Source organism: Felis catus, chromosome E2, assembly GCF_018350175.1.
Source record: "Felis catus isolate Fca126 chromosome E2, F.catus_Fca126_mat1.0, whole genome shotgun sequence".
Lineage (NCBI taxonomy): Eukaryota > Metazoa > Chordata > Mammalia > Carnivora > Felidae > Felis > Felis catus.
Window position 1 is genome coordinate 22,293,279 of NC_058382.1, and position 16,080 is coordinate 22,309,358.

Genomic DNA, 16,080 nt, shown 5'->3' on the forward strand with positions numbered 1-16,080 from the left:
ACTGACCACTTTAGTGTAAAAAAAAATGTTTAAGAGGGCAAGGAGTAAAGAGGTGGTAAAAAGTGGGATTTCATTTGGACTGCTAGGCCGACTATTCTAAGATCTTATTCAGGTTTGAGATAAAACTCCATCTATCTGCCTATCCATTTATCCATCAACCCACCCATCTATCCATCCATCCACCCACCCATCCATCTTTTCATCCATCCATCTATCTATCCATCCATCCACCCATCTATCCATCCATCCATCCAACCATCCATCCACCATCTATCCATCCATCCATCCATCATCTATCCATCCAACCATCCATCCACATATTCAACCACCCATCTATCCATCCATCCATCCATCCACCCACCCATCTATCCATCCATCCATCCATCCATCTATTCAACCACCCATCTATCCATCCATCCATCCACTCATCTATCTATTCATCCATCCATCCATCCATCCATGCATCCATCCATGCATCCACCTATCCATCCATCCACCCATCCATCCACCCATCCATACATCCATACATCCATACATCCACCTATTCAACCACCCATCTATCCATCCATCCTGTCAGTCACCAGTTTTATTGAGAACCTATTCTGCATTGGACACCATTTCAGGAAAAAGAAAAGCAACACTGAAGATCACACTCAAGGCCCTGCTCTTATCAGCTTTATGATGTAGTGGGAGAGACAGAGCAAAACCAGTAAAGGAGGGGTGGGTCACCAAAATGCTTCCTGCACCAAACACCACAATGCATTTGAAATCCACCTAAAACAAAGGTAAATCAGAGCCATTTCTTCACTTGTTGTTATCATCAAGGATCAGTTGTGAAAGCAAACAAGAGTGTCTTCTATGGAAATGCTAACAGTACAAAAATGTATTCTGATGTGGCAGAAATCATTTGAGGGCAAATACTACAAGCAATATTTTTATGACAAAAGCTTTATTTTTCGTCTTCTCTTCCTTGATTTAAATATATACATGTATGTGGGTGCACAAGTATCGAGATTCAAGTATTTCAATATAAATTTTGTATTCAAAATACTTTTCCTGATTTCAGTTGATTGCATATCTCGAGCCAATGTTGCAGCAGTAATTTTTGTTCTGAATCAAAAGCAAGGATATCTCTCTCTTGTTTTCTCGCTCTCTCTCTCTCCTGTGCTCAACAACCTCTCTTGCCTCCCCTGCCCTCCAGCCCTAAGAAGCCCAAATATCAAACTGTTTTCAGAGCTGAGTGATCTCAAGGGCAAAACCTGTTCCTTCCCATGCATTTCCCTGCTGAAGGTTTCGGGGGCTGTGGGGCTGAGGCGCTGGCGAAAGCCACGTCACAAAGGCATCAAAATAGAAGGACAAACCTTCCCACTTTGATTTGAGTGTGTAATTGTTTGAATACATCTTGCCCGCGCTACAATAATGTCATCCTTGGTTGACACAGATTTTAAAGCCTTTTGAGAAGGTGGAATGTTATCAATCACGAGCGTGATTATAATGGGATTTAAGTGGAAGAAGCTAAGATTCAGACCCTTGCTGGGGCCAGGCTCTGTGAGAGAGGCGGGAGGAGAAAGAAGTAAGGCGGCTGGGTTTCAGCCAGGAAAAGGACGCGGTGTGTCGCCTTCGTCCACACAGCTCCCCTCCCAAAGCCAAAGATGTCCCAAAGAAGCACCCCCAAACTCTAACTCCAGCTGGAATTCTCCCACCCTCCAAAACCAATCTGCTTGTGTTCCCATCACATTAGACCAGTGGCTCTCAAGCAGGGATGGCTGTGCCCCCCAGGGGACACTTGGTAGTGTCAGGAGACATTTTTGGTTGTCAGAGTGGGGGGAACCGGGTATGCAGTTGGCATCTGGTGGGTGAGGGCCAGGGTGCTGCTAAACCCCTACGATGCACAGGCTGGTCCCCACAGCAAAGACTCACCCGGCCCAAATGTCAAAGCGCCGAGGCTGAGAACCCCCGCTTTCGATTCAAAGAGGCTGAGCCAGAGATAGAGGGTTTGAAGCTGCTTCCACTGGCTTTGCTACCCTCCTGTTCACCAGCAGACCAAGGCAGGTGACAGAGGAGAGGATAAAACTGGAGGGGAAGAAAGGGCTCTTTGAGCCAAATTACTTCCTCTTTTGCCTTTTGAGCGAACACACACCTTCCTTATTACAAGTCAGAAGAGGCTGGAAACCCAGAATTCTTTTTTTCTTCAAGGCAAAACAACCCAGGATCTGCTGGTGGCAGGGCCCTGAGACTGTCCAACCGCTCCCTGACAAATCGCAACACTACCTACAGATGTCAAATGCACCCGCTGAACCCAATCACATGCCCGGATTACTAAGGCAGAGAATTGTGAATTTCATTAAATATGTTAAAGGGGAAAAAATCAGCTTTGAAAAATAGTAATCCTGTCTTTCAACAAAAATATTATAGGAAGCTATGAATTTGGTAGATCCGAATAGGATGTTGGTACATGTTTTACTAAGGTAATATAATGGCACACTATTATTAGATCACATTAATCATTACTGTGCCAACGGCGCTGACAGCCCCACTGAAAAGGATTGAAAGCCCTGGTAATGGATATAAATTACCCATTGTGTGATAAAAGGATTTTTACTAAGAAGGTAAGAATAAAACAGCAAATTTCTAATATAACTGTTGTGTAAAGACCAAAATAAAAGTAATCCATGGTCACTAATATCCACAAAATCGGAAGTAAGCACTTTTTCAACGAGATAAAGTCACAATAAAAAAATATATATTCGGTACAATGCAAAATTAATTTCTGAGCGCATAATTCCGCTATCAATTTCCCCGGTTGTGTAGTGACCTCTGAGGCCCATGGTCAGGAGGAGGTGGGCTCTGGGCTAATGAGATCTGAGGGTGAGTTTACAGAGATATCGCGGCCAGCTCCGACGAGGCGGGTGCAGACATCGAAGGCAGCAGTGCCCCCTCGTTTGCATTTTAAGTTTTTATCCGCTTCGATGCCAGGAAAACACTCCATTACTGAGTCTGGGATCTTGAGTCTGAGACGACAAACACAAAGCCGCTCTGGGACAAGTGTCCTCCAAGACTGGGCCGGGCCCCGGCCCCACTCGGTGGGTGATGGGGAAACGGGCCGCAGGTGGTGCTCGCGTGGGGCCACGTGGCTTTGGGCAGCCGCCGCACCCGCTCCCGTCCCAGCCGCCAGCTGGTGTGGGCGGCGAGTCTTAAGGCTGTCACCCAGAGAAAGAAGTCAACTTTGCAGGGCCCTGCCCCGCCGGTGGCCCTGTCCTGAGACTTTCTGGGCATGTCTTGACATCAGACGCTCATCCCACCTAGGAGACCTGGGACCCACGCTCGAGTCCCGGGGAATTTTGAATCCGGAAGCTTCTCTGGAACCCCTCTCAGTCCAGGGAGGAAAAGGGACTGGCTGGGAGAACACTTCCCCAGCACAGGGGTCTGTAACCCAGACAGGGCGGCCTGGACAAGCCACAGACTCACAGACAGACACCAGTTCAACGAATTACAAAACGATGTTCCTTACCAGGCAAGTCTTAAAGCAACGGAGCTCCCTCCTGGCTGAAGGGTATTCTTAAAGCCGTGGTGGGCAGGAACTGAAAAAATAAGGCCTGTTAGCAATCCTGCAGGTCGGACATATCGACTTCAATAAGACAGGTAAACAGCATTCATCCAAGGTAACAATTTGCCAGGCTAGTCAAGAGTCTAACAACATTTAATAGCCCCACTGCCCCAATTCATTGAGCAATTTAAAAATGGGAACTATGTGACCTTTGCTGCGATAAACCCAATTTGCTCAGCTCCTTTTAATGGGAAATTGCCACCTGCAAAAAGAGAAGGGGGCGGGGCATCTAACCATTTCTTCTCCAGATGGGACAGAAGAAATAAGCAAATAAGAGAGCTCCCTCTCTCTGTCTCTGTCTCTGTCTCTCTTTCTCTCTTTCCCTCACTCTCTCTTTAGAATTCTAAAGGTTGAGGAACTGAGGAAGTCCTCAGGGGTTCCCTTCTCTCTCCGATTTAAGGAGCCCCCTTCAGTAGACCACAACTCCACCCAAATTTCAATTGACCACACCTGTTCAGTGGCCAGGGCCGCATTCAGTGAATCCAAACCAGGAATCTGCAGCCGGCCCAGGCTCTGGGGTGTCGTGTGGCCTCAGGGTCCTCTCTCCTGAACCAAGACCAGAAAAGCAGGAGCCAGTTAGGCACTTTACTTTCTCCTGTCTCACTGCTAAAGTAAGTCCCATCCACTACGGCACCCTCGGACGAGACAGGGGCCTAGATAGAAAGCCCAGATGCCAGCCCACGGTGGTCCCGGAGCAGTGGGCTGGGGTGATCAAGCCAAGCCCCAGCGTGTGATCTGCAGTCCACTCCTTGGGTCCAACCACACCTGGCCCAGTGCAATTCGGAATCCAGTTTACAGGAAGGATTTTACAGGGCAAACAAAAGTTCCCTCTCGGTAAGTTACATTTTACTGACCCCGAAGTTGCGCATTCTGATATTACAGAAGTGAAATTCCAGTAGGGGTTCGAGGGTGTGTCTACAAACGGGAAAGCAGAAGATGCACTCAGAGAGCCCGCGGTGGCTGCCCCAGTCCATCATGACAAAATTTGGACACGAAACCACTGGCTTACAACATTCCATCTAACTTCCAAAACTGATTTCTGGCAACCAAAAAAAGTGTTTGCTGACCGAGTGCTGAAAATGTTTCCTCAAAGTGTAACAGGGACACGGCAATTTGTCTTTAAAAAAATTTTTTTAATGTTTTTTTTTGTTTGTTTGACAAAGAGAGAGAGACCAAGCGTGAGCAGGGGAGGGGCAGAGAGAGAGACAGAAACACAGAATCCAAAGGAGGCTCCAGGCTCTGAGCTGTCAGCACAGAGCCCGATGCGGGGCTCGAACTCGTGAACTGTGAGATCATGACCTGAATTGAAGTCAGATGCCCAACCGACTGAGCTACCCAGGCGCCCAGGGGCACTGCTATTTGCAAACTAATGTCTACCTGCCTGTCTTGAGACATAAAGCAAAAGTTTACATCTCAACCATCTGCAACAAGGAAAGAAATCACAAGTCTGTCTCTCCCTCAGAGTATCTTTGTCATTTCGTTTTTCACGTATCATTCAACACTGAAATCTAGAGACTGCAAAACAAATGCTCGATGCTATGCTTCCTCAGGCCTGTCCCACCTCAGGCCTGTCCCAGCCATGAGCAGAACAGACCCCAGCACCCGGCTGGCTCTGCAAAGACTAACTCGCTTTGCTCACAGGACTCCTTACTTTCAGGGAAGGGGCTGCAGGAGGTGGGGGTACGGACTCAGGTTTTAGACCCAGGCTCATGGCTTGCAAAATTCTACAACTCTTCTCTAGGGACTGTCTGCTCAGGAGTTTTGTGAATCCCAGTGACAGGGAGAACACGGAGGGACATCACCTGGGGGAGTCCCACACCCACCAGCCCACCGGCTTCACACGGTTGATCAGAACATCACCAGCTCCTGCACTCTGCCCTTGGGGCAGTGATGGGAGCTTCTCTGCCCTAAATCGGTCAAGGCCTCAGCACAAGCCCCCTGGCTGCACTGGGGGCTGTGCCCCGGTAAGGGCTCTCCTAGATGGCTAGGATCCGAAGGTGGCTGGGCTGCCTGGGCAAGGTCGGCCCAACAAACCCCTGCTGGAACAGCAGCAGAGCCCGTGTTCAGAGGCCATACTGGGGTCCGAGGAGAGGAAATCAAGTTAGTGCCACCTGTACCCTTCTGAACCACTTCAAGGGGGCTCCTACTGTCTGATGTCATTGCAGTCACTGCAGGTTGGGCAAAGGTGACCCCATGAGACCACTGATGTTCTTGATCTGGGGCGGAGAAGGAGGAAAATCCCCGCCCAGGAATTCTCTCTTCCTCAACAAAGGAAACAGCTGCCTTGATGCAAGTAGTAACTTGCATTTGGAGAAACTGCGGTGACATAACCAGAAACAGGTCCCTGAAATGAGGCCTCCCCTCGCCCCTGCCTCCCACGTGGACCCCGTGCTGAGGGGTGGAGGAGGGGGGCCACCCCTGAGACCGTGGAGTGGGGGGTGCAGCTACCACCAGATCCGAGGAAGAGTGGGAGGGGTCAGATCACAAAGGCAGCAAAAAGCAGGGCCTGAGCCAAGGCCAAGTTGGGTAGCAACCGCCCCCCAAAACATCACCTCCACAGACACGCTTCAGTGCCTAAAATCCCACCGACGATGAATCACTAACCCCTGCAACACAGGTAAGACACGCACATAGTGACCCTCGGCCGCAGACACCGAAAGTGAGCTTAGACCTCAAACCTACCGTGCACCAGGCCCCAGGGCACGCCAGGGGCAGCCGGTCTACCCATTGTATGAGGAGGCTGCAGGCCAGGTAGGGGGCCAGGAGGCAGGCCAGAGGCTGGGGCACGGGGAGGAGGTGCACACCAGCTGAGCCCTTAAGCAGGTACAGCAGGGCCTCGGTGGAGACAAAGATGGAGAGAGAAAGGACAAAGGTTCAGAGTCCCTGACATGAGAGGAGTGTGGGGTCGAAGAAGAAGTGCAGGGGAACGGGGACGTAACTTCTAGGAGGGGGAGAGAGAGCAGGGAGTGCAGGGTGCTGGGGAGGGGGTGGCAGGAAGGGGCCTCTTACAACCCAGGCACTTCCAAGGCCCCTCTGAGCTGCGCAGGGGAAGGGGAGAGGTGGAAAGCTCTGAGAGAGAGATCTGAAGAGAGTGGGCAGTACAGGAAGACACAGGGGACACAGGCAACAAGACAAAGTGGGAGGTGGCCCCGGGCAGCTCTGGCCTGGCACCCAGTGGGCCCATGCTGTGGCCCCCGTGCTGTGAATTCCGTAGGCAAAGTAGCCACTGGGGACAAGGCACACCCCTCCCTTCCCGGTCCTCCCAGGGGGCACGCGGAAGCTCTGAGCAGAGCTGGGGAAACCCTCACTGGGCAGAAGCCAGGCCACCCAGACTTGGGCCCGAAGGTGCTGAAACGGAAGTGCCTGGCAAGTGAAGAGATGAGCAGAGATGAGGCACCCCACCATCGCCAGGGCCCTTGGTAATCAGACCCTCCCTCTAGGCCAGCATGCTGCCAGCCCATGGTCGTTACACTCAACGCCGTGGCAACTGGAAGGCCATCCTAGTAACAAGTTACCCTTTACTGAGGGCCTGCCAAGCACCAACACCATGCTGAGGGCAGTCCCTGTGTCATCTCCTAGCTCACAGGGAAAAGGCTTGTCCCATTCACTTCTCAGGCCCTAACCTCCAGGCAGAGCTCAGTACATGTTTGGGGGAGGGAGGGAGAGAGGGAAAGAAGGAAGTAGAGATAAAAGTATAGAGACAGAAGGGAAGACTAAGGAAAGAAGGAAGGGAGGAGGACGGGGGGAAGGGAAGAATGAAGGGAGAGAGGAAAGAAATAAGGAGGGAGGGACAAAAAAGGAAGGGAGGAAGGAAAGAGGGAGGGAGGGAGGAAGGGAGGAGGGAAGGAAGGAAGAGGGGAGGGAGGGAGGGAGAAGGGGAGGAAGGAAGGAAGGAAGGGGGAGGGAGGGAGGAAGGAAGGAAGGAAAAGGGGAGGGAGGAAGGAAGAGGGGATGGAGGGAGGAAGGGAGAAGGAAGGGAGGGAAGGAGGAAGGAAGGAAGAGGGGAGGGAGGGAAGGAGGAAGGAAGGAAAGGGGGAGGGAGGGAGGAAAGGAGGAAGGAAGGAAAGAGGGAGGGAGGAAGGAAGGAAGGGAGAGAAAGAGGAAGGAAGGGAGAGAAGGAGGAAGGAAAGAAGGAAGGAAGGAAGGGTGGGAGGGAGGAAGGGAGGAAGGGAAGAAGAAAGGATGGAAGAAAGGAGGGAGGGAGGAAGAAAGGGACGAAGGAAGGAAGGAAGGATGGAAGAAGGGAGGGAGAAAGGTAGAAGGGAGGGAGGGAGGGAGGAATGAAGGAAAGGGGGAAGGAGGAAGGGAGGAAGGAAGGAAGGAAAAGGGGGGGAGGGAGGAAGAGGGGAGAGAGGGAGGGAAGGAGGGAGGAAGGAAGGAAGGAAGGGAGGGAAGAAGGAAGGAAGGAAAGGGGAGGGAGGGAGGAAGAGGGGAGAGAGGGAGGGAGGGAGGGAAGGAGGAAGGAAGGAAGGAAGAGGGGAGGGAGGGAGGGAAGGAGGGAGGAAGGAAGGAAGGAAGGGAGGGAAGAAGGAAGGAAGGAAAGGGGAGGGAGGGAGGAAGAGGGGAGAGAGGGAGGGAGGGAGGGAAGGAGGAAGGAAGGAAGGAAGAGGGGAGGGAGGGAGGGAAGGAGGGAGGAAGGAAGGAAGGGAGGGAAGAAGGAAGGAAGGAAAGGGGAGGGAGGGAGGAAGAGGGGAGAGAGGGAGGGAGGGAGGGAAGGAGGAAGGAAGGAAGGAAGAGGGGAGGGAGGGAGGGAAGGGAGGGAGGAAGGAAGGAGGAAGGGAAGGAGGAAGGAAGGAGGGAGGGGAGGGAGGGGAGGAGAGGGGAGGGAGGGAGGGAAGGAGGAAGGAAGGAAGGAAGAGGGGAGGGAGGGAGGGAAGGAGGGAGGAAGGAAGGAAGGGAGGGAAGAAGGAAGGAAGGAAAGGGGAGGGAGGGAGGAAGGGGGGAGAGGGAGGAGGGAGGGAAGGAGGAAGGAAGGAAGGAAGAGGGGAGGGAGGGAGGGAAGGAGGAGGAAGGAAGGAAGGGAGGAGGGAAGGAAGGAAGGAGGGAGGGGAGGGAGGAAGGGAGGAAGGAAGGAAAGGGGGAGGGAGGGAGGGAGGGAGGAAGGAAGGAAAGGGGGAGGGAGGGAGGGAGGGAGGAAGGAAGGAAGGAAAGGGGGAGGGAGGGAGGAAGGGAGGAAGGAAGGAAAGGGGGAGGGAGGAAGGGAGGGAAGAAGGAAGAAGGAAGGAAGGAAGGAAGGAAAGAAGGAAGGAAGGAAGGAAGGAAGGAAGGAAGGAAGGAAGGAAGGAAGGGAAGGAAGGAAGGAAGGAAGGAAGGGAAGGAAGGGAGGAGGAAGGAAGGAAGGGAGGGAGGAAGGAAGGGAGGAAGGAAGGGAGGGAAGGAGGAGGAAGGAAGGAGGGAAGGAAGGAAGTAAAAGGGGAGGGAGGAGCAAGGGAGGAAGGAAGGAAGGAAGGAAGGAAGGAAGGAAGGAAGGAAGGAAGGAAGGAAGAAGGGAGGGAGGAAGGAAGGGAGGGAAGGAGGAAGGAAGGGAGGCAAGGAGGAAGGAAGGAAGGAAAAAGGGAGGGAGGGAGGGAGGGAGGAGGGAAGGGAGAGAGGACAGTAGGGCAGATGGAGAGATGGAGATTGATGGAAGACAGGAAAGGAAGGAAGAAGGGAGGAGGGGGAAGGTGGCAGGGAGGGAGGAGAGGAGGAGGCAGGTGCAGACGCATATGGCGGGATGGGGGAGAGATGGAGAATGGAGGAAAGAAGGAAGACTTGGTTCAGTCCTCCCTCCCTTGGCTGGTGCTCTGCTCCCGAGACACTACCACTGCAGAGCCGCGAGCCCCCAGGGAGACTGGTTGCTCCTCCCAGGGCTCACTCGGAGGCCCAACGGCAGGAGTCGGGGCGTCCCCTGAGGGGTCTGGGCAGCCTGGGGCAGATGGGAGGCAGACAAACCACTCTCCTTCCAGGAAAGTGTCAGGAAGGAAGGAGTCGGCAGTGAGAGAGCCAGCTGGGCTCCCTCAGCACTCTGCCGGGGAAGCGTGTGGCCAACAGGACACGCATCTGGAGCTATCTGAAGATGACACCCCATCCCTCCCGGGACGGTGGCTCCGGGCACTGTTGTCCTGGAGGGATGCCCAGGCGAGGGGCTCCAGCCTCTCCTCCAGCGTGCACCCCCCACCTCCCAGGTTCCAGTCGCCCTTCCTGGCCCAGTGCTCAATCATCTCCAGGCCACTAGGGGACAGGGACCCTTCCACAAACCTACAGCTCCTCAAAATGCACTCGGACCTTGCATTCCCTAGCACTGAGTGACCATCACTCTTTCTCTGAGAACTCTGAGGGACGAACATGGCCCCAAGTGACACAGCCATTGCCCCTCCAAGCTCCCAACAGGAGAGGAGTCCAGGTGACAAGAGCCACCTGGGGAAGAGCCACAGGGAAGCTGTCTCATGTAGCTGTCCCCTGTCGAGTGCCCTCTGTGTGCCAGGCTCATGTCCAGGCTCCGGGGACCCTGTGATAAGCAATGTCTCTGTCTGCGTGGAACTTACGTATTAGTGAGCACCTTCAAATGAAAGACGAGTAGAAGTAAAATATAATGTCAGTGAATAATAAGCTCTAAGAAGAAAATAAAGCAGGGGGAAACGATGGACAAAATGATGGATGATTTTTGATAAGGTGACCCAGTGACCTCTCTAAACAGTGACATCTGACAGAAAAAACAAACAAACAAACAAACAAAAAAACACCTGAATAAAGTCAGAGAGCAAGCACTGCGAACATCTGGGGAAGAACTCTACAAGCAAAACAAACAATGGGTGAAAATAGTGAGGGCAAAGGCCCTGGGGTAGAAAGGAGATGGTGCATTCAAGGAGCAGCAGCACATTCCGTGTGGCCAGGACATGGATGGTGAGCAGGGAAGTGGGACAGGATGGGCGTACTTTGTCAGGCATGGTAAGAAATTTGGATTTTGGGGGCGCCTGGGTGGCTCGGCTGGCTAAGCGTCTGACTCTTGGTTTCAGCTCACGTCATGACCTCACTGTGGGTGAGTTCGAGCCCCACGCCAGGCTCTGCGCTGACACCATGGAGCCTGCTTGGGATTCTCTCTCTCTCCCTCTCATTCTCTGCCCCTGCCCCACTCGCACTGCCTTTCCCTTTCTCTCTCAAAATAAATAAATAAAAATTAAGAAAAGAAAAACATAAAAAGAAATTTGGACTTTATCCTGAGCCATTGGCGGGTTTCGAGCAAGGGAATAACATGATGTGATTTACACTGTATAGGGACCGGGCTGGCTGCGTGGGGAGAACAGACCGGAGGGGCTGAGAGTGGAGTCAGGGAGACCAGTGGGTGGGGAGGCTGCTGCAGTTGCCCAGGTGAGAGACCGTGTGGCTGGACGCGGGGTGGGAGCCACGGTGAGAAGGGAAGCAAGTAGACCCAGGATGCCTGCCACAGACAGCCAGTGAGACTTGCTGAGTAGACCCCAGGAATAAGGGGACCCAGAGTCCCCTTCGCCAGGGACCCTGGCAGTGCACGGCACCAACTCCCGCACCAGCCATAGCCGAGCGCTGGGATGCAGTAACCATGTGTCTCTGATGCTCTGACATCTGGGGCCCTACTGGCCCTGGGGGGGCTGCCCCTCCCAGGACTAGCCGATTCCTAAAGAGAGCAAGTGACTCCTTCGGGAGCACGTCTTTCACCAATCCAGAGTCCACGCCCGACCCCCTCCTCCTCTGCCAGGCTCTCCCACGCTGGGCCACTGTCCCCCTGCCCTAATGACCCCAGCGTCAGACACCAGACAACTAGAGACAGCCCCTATACCCCAGGGCCTGCTGTAATGATCCCAACTAGCCAATCCTAAATCTGCGCACTCTGCCTCGCCGGCCTTGCCCTCAGCCCGATAGAGGCTCTTGCCCGCGATCTCCCCTGGCTTCCCGTCTCCCCAAGGCCCCGGTGCTTCCCCAAGAGGCCCCGCGTGGCGCGATGTGCACCTCCCCCTAGGAACCGTGAACAACAGCAGGTGCTTCCTGATCCGCTGCCCTCACCACACTCTCAGGGTCACCTTGGAGCCACTGCCCTCTTCCTGGGGGGCGCGTCATGCCCGCTGAGAACCGGTGTCCCCCTCTTAACTTCTGCCAGAACAGGTGCGTGAGGAGCTGTCACTCGTCGGCCACCAAGTGTCTCAGAGCAGAGAAGGAGCGCTCGCAACCCAGCCACTCGTCTCCTACATCCCCGTCAGCCTGGCCCCGGGCTCCCACCGCTGACCCTCCCCCGCCAGGCCTGCACACACAGGGCTCGCGCTCTCGTGAGTGTGTGTGTGCACGGCACACGCGTGTGGGGGGTGACAACTGCCACCCTGTGACGGAGCCCAGCGTCACAGGATGCGGCTGAAACGCTGTCACACGGAGGGTGCTGGGCTGCCCCGACGTGCTTCCAAGGGAAGCCTCTCCTTTCACTTTAAAACAAAGGTAACTTTGATGCAGAAGCTATCTGATACCTGTTCGATCTAAATGCTTTCAGGATACACAGGCATCAGACACTCGCAGGAACCCGAGACCCCGCGGTATCAGCCCAGGCGCTGGGATGATAAAAGGGGAGCGAGGAGGCTTCTTCCCGTCAGCTTGCGACCCGGTGCATGTATTTTTACATGCTTTAGCATGAAAAAAAAAGCCAAGATGCTCGGAGCCAATCAAATTACTTCCCTGTCTCTTTAATAAACAAATCCATGTGCACATTAACAGTGTTGAAAATTCAATTTAAACTCTTTGTCTGTTGCTGCTTACTCTAAAGATGGTCTTTCTTAAACAACAGAACACCAAGGAGTCGTTAGTGCTCTCTCTTCATTACTTCAAAAAACCAATCATTAGACACCAGAGTATATACGTAATTAGAAAATCACTTCCTTTGCAATCCAAGCTAAGTAGTTTACATACTGTAATTACAGGGACAAAATCAATTTTTAATCATTTCCCTGATTGGGCTCATCAGCTCTGTGGGAACATTGTAACCTGCTTGTTGTGCAAAAGCAACATCTGGGCTAAAACAATTACCCTTTGTTTGCTACAATATTCCTTAAATCTTTTTGCTTGCATAAAAAAAAATGAAAACATGAAGACAAGATATTTGGACGTCTTTTTGTCCTTGATCAACATATATCCGAAAGTTCTTCTCGTGACGGGAGTTTAATGTTCCCCGGAATTTACGGTTTAACAGTACACATCCAAGGAATGTATTTTTTCAGTGAGATAAAAGTATCTGATTGTTTTAAAGATCCATTCAGCTGCCTAATTGTTCCATAGCTAACACATGGTATTCAAACAACCCACACATTACAAAAGCTCATTTGGGTAATCATGGGCGACTATTATTGCGATGGTTTACACTTTTCTAATACAAATGAATGGATTTTATCAAAATTTAAAAAAAAAACTAAAAAGCTGAGTATGTGTGAAAAATAGTTGGTATGAATTGGCAAGGCGAGGCTAAGCATTTTGTTCTCTTAATAGGAAATGACCTCATTTACACTGGAGTAATAATTAGTACTGCTTCACTGACAGTTAAGAAAAAAAACTTTCCCAGTATAATAAGGCAGCATCTCCTTTGTTAGGAGATCTACATTGATTATTAACCCTTGCCAAGAAATTCCGAGTTTAACTCTACGTTCCACTGGGCTCCTGCTTGCAGGCAAGAGATAAAAATAGCTGTTTTGGAACCCGTTGCCTCTCACCCAGATTTCCGAAGTTTTGCATCTGAGCTTTTAAGTGAGAATCTGAAAACACTTGGTGTCCCCTTTGAAGACACACGGAAAGCCCCCAGCACCCTACCCCACAGCCACCAGAGCCCCCGTCGGCCCCGGTCGGCCCCAGCTCTCCTCCGGTGGCCCTGGTCCCCATGTCCTTTTGAAGTTTATTGGCTTTGATTTTTGCTTGCGAGTCCCCCAACCTGCAATTAATTCATAGTCAAAACAGCCCTGAGAAGGAGAAAAGAAGGGAAGGGAAAGTGAAGGCAGAGGGAAACTATTCTTGCTGGTGTTTGGGTCCAGGCCGAGGATACAGGATGGAGATGGGAAGGAGCAGCCGGAATTCACACACACACACACACACACACACACACACACACACACACACACTCTTAAGGGATCTGCTGTTCAGTGACCTAACCACTCCTGAACTCACCAAGGGTGACAGCTAACGCGTACTGAGCACTTACCGCGTGCCAACCAGAGTCCCACATACTGACCTGCACTGTCTCACTCCCTCCTCACAGCACCCAGGGAGGTGACTACTGCTTTGATGTTCGTGCGTTGATGGGAAACTGAGGCACCAGCTGTGCAGTAACTTGCCCAAGGTTAAGAGCCGGTGGGTGGTGAGTGAGAGATCCAGGCCTGAATCCGGGGGGTTTGGGGGGCTGATCCCATGGCCCGTGCAGTGTCCCAGCGCCAGGCAGGCAGCCCCTCCCAGCACACAGCCTTGCAGGGTCCGGTGTCTGAGGCAGCCATGCTTGTCCAGTGTCCACTGAGCAGAGACACCCAACAGCCCCCACATCTGTGTCCTCAGGAGCACACACAGACCTTGGCATCAGTCTCTGCACATGGGGTCCTATCCCTCACCCCAAAATGGGAAATTCTGACCCAGGGCGAGGCAGAGAAGGAAGGCCCACACACTGTAGGCCAGTATTCTGAGGGCAGGAAGCTCAGACCAGATGCACATGCCTCCCACAAGGCTCAAGACCTGTGTCCCTGTACACAAGTCCAGGAAGGGGGCACCGAGCTCTGCCCACGGGCTGTTTTCTCTGGCAGCCAGGTCCTGGCAGGCTCTCCCGATGTCTTTGCCCAACCTGGCCCCGGGGTCTCCCCCCATCCAGGAGAATGCAGATCCCGTATCAGCCCAAGACTTCATGATACGGCAAATCTGAGACCACTCTGGCCCCCAGAGAGCAAATAACACAAAGAAGGAAAAAAAATCCCCCAAACTACAAATGCTTTCTAATTTATTACCACATGAATCAATATATTTATCCCCCTACAGAAGAGACTTCATATCATCATCAAGTCACAAGGTGTCTATGAAGTAGCTTCTCTTGAAGAAGACATGGGCAATACCTAGAAATCACAAAGTCCCTGTTTCCTCTTTATCTACAGTTACTGCAGGTAATGTTCTGTTCAGGTACTCTGCTTGGTGAACGTTGCTGGAATATTCAGGCGTCACACAAAGCTGCACTGTCCAGTCTGATACCCACTGACCACATGTGGCCACTGAACACCTGCCAAGTGCCAGTCCACACTGGGATGAGCCCTAAGTGTAACCGGAGAGTCATGTGGGGAAGAACGTAAAATGTTTCCTTTACATTCTTGATACTTTGTACCTGCTGAAATGAATATTCTGGATACATTAAAAATACAGTCTTAAAATCAACTTCACCTGTTCCTTTCAACCCTTTTTAATGTGGCTACTAGAAATTTAAAACTGTACGCATGGTTTGCATTTGTAACTTGTTTTCTGAAGCAGGTTGTTAAGAGAAAATGTATCATCATCAATACCACTCGAAATGTGGGTTCCAGGGATAATCTCTGAAGTCAAAATGAAAGTTCTACAAGTTTTTTTTTAATGTATTTCTGAGAGAGAGAGAGAGAGGGCAGGAGAGGGGCAGAGAGAGAGGAAGGCACAGAATCTGAAGCAGGCTCCAGGCTCGGAGCTGTTGACAGAGAGCTCGATGCGGGGCCTGAGCTGAAGTCAGACGCTTAACTGACTGAGCCACTCAGGTGCCCCAAAAGTTGTACAAGTTTTAACTGAACCACTATGGGATCTCCTCGACAGATGTTGCTTTTTTCAGTTCATTTACTTTTATCTGTACAAAATTGGTTATTCAAGTAATAATACGCTCACTTCTAGAAAATCTGGAACATGCACGAAATTACAAAGAAGAAAACAATAATAATCCATAGTTCTATCAGCTGGTGTGATTACTTTGATATTTTGGTACATTTCTTCCTATTCTTTGCTGCGTGTGTGTGTGTGTGTGTGTGTGTGTGTGTGCACGTGCGTGCACACATGTGTAAGTTTATAAACACAGCTGAGAACACATTGCATGTGCATCCCTCACTTCACATGTCCTAAAACTTCAGGTCTCAAGTGTAAGCAGACACCATTTGGCCATGTGAGAACACAGGTCACTGGCCGAGGTGGCTGAGTATTACACAGGTATTACAAAGGGAAAGCATTAAGACAGGAAAAAGATAAGCCACATGCTGGGAGAAAAATCTTAGCTGAAGACTGGTGTCCAAAATATACAAAGAACTCTTAAAACTCAACAACAAGTAACAAAGCAGCCCAGTTAAAAATGGGCAAAAAATCTAGGGGTGCCTGAGTGGCTCCGTCAGTTGAGCGTCTGACTTCAGGTCAGGTCATGATCTCACAGTTCGTGGGTTCCAGCCCTGCGTCAGGCTCTGTGCTGATGGCTCAGAGCCTGGAGCCTACTTGGATTCTGTGTCTCCCTCTCTCTC

At 51.7% G+C, this 16,080-nt stretch overlaps 1 protein-coding gene across 13 annotated transcripts in view; it reads right to left on the reverse strand.

Annotated features, from left to right (window-relative positions):
- Positions 1-16,080, reverse strand: part of ZNF536 (zinc finger protein 536) — a 438,080-nt gene that overhangs the window by 377,273 nt on the left and 44,727 nt on the right. For 6 of the 13 annotated variants that reach the window (XM_019819656.3, XM_045046851.1, XM_023245646.2 and 3 more), the window contains exons 2-3: positions 4,058-4,153; positions 3,512-3,581 (exon numbers count right to left, since the gene is read on the reverse strand). The exons of 3 other annotated variants lie outside the window; for them this stretch is intronic. The gene's annotated coding sequence lies outside the window, so the exon portion shown is untranslated. The remainder of the gene's footprint in view (positions 1-3,511; positions 3,582-4,057; positions 4,154-16,080) is intronic. 4 more of the 13 variants (XM_045046852.1, XM_023245649.2, XM_045046854.1 and 1 more) reach the window with 1 other exon arrangement.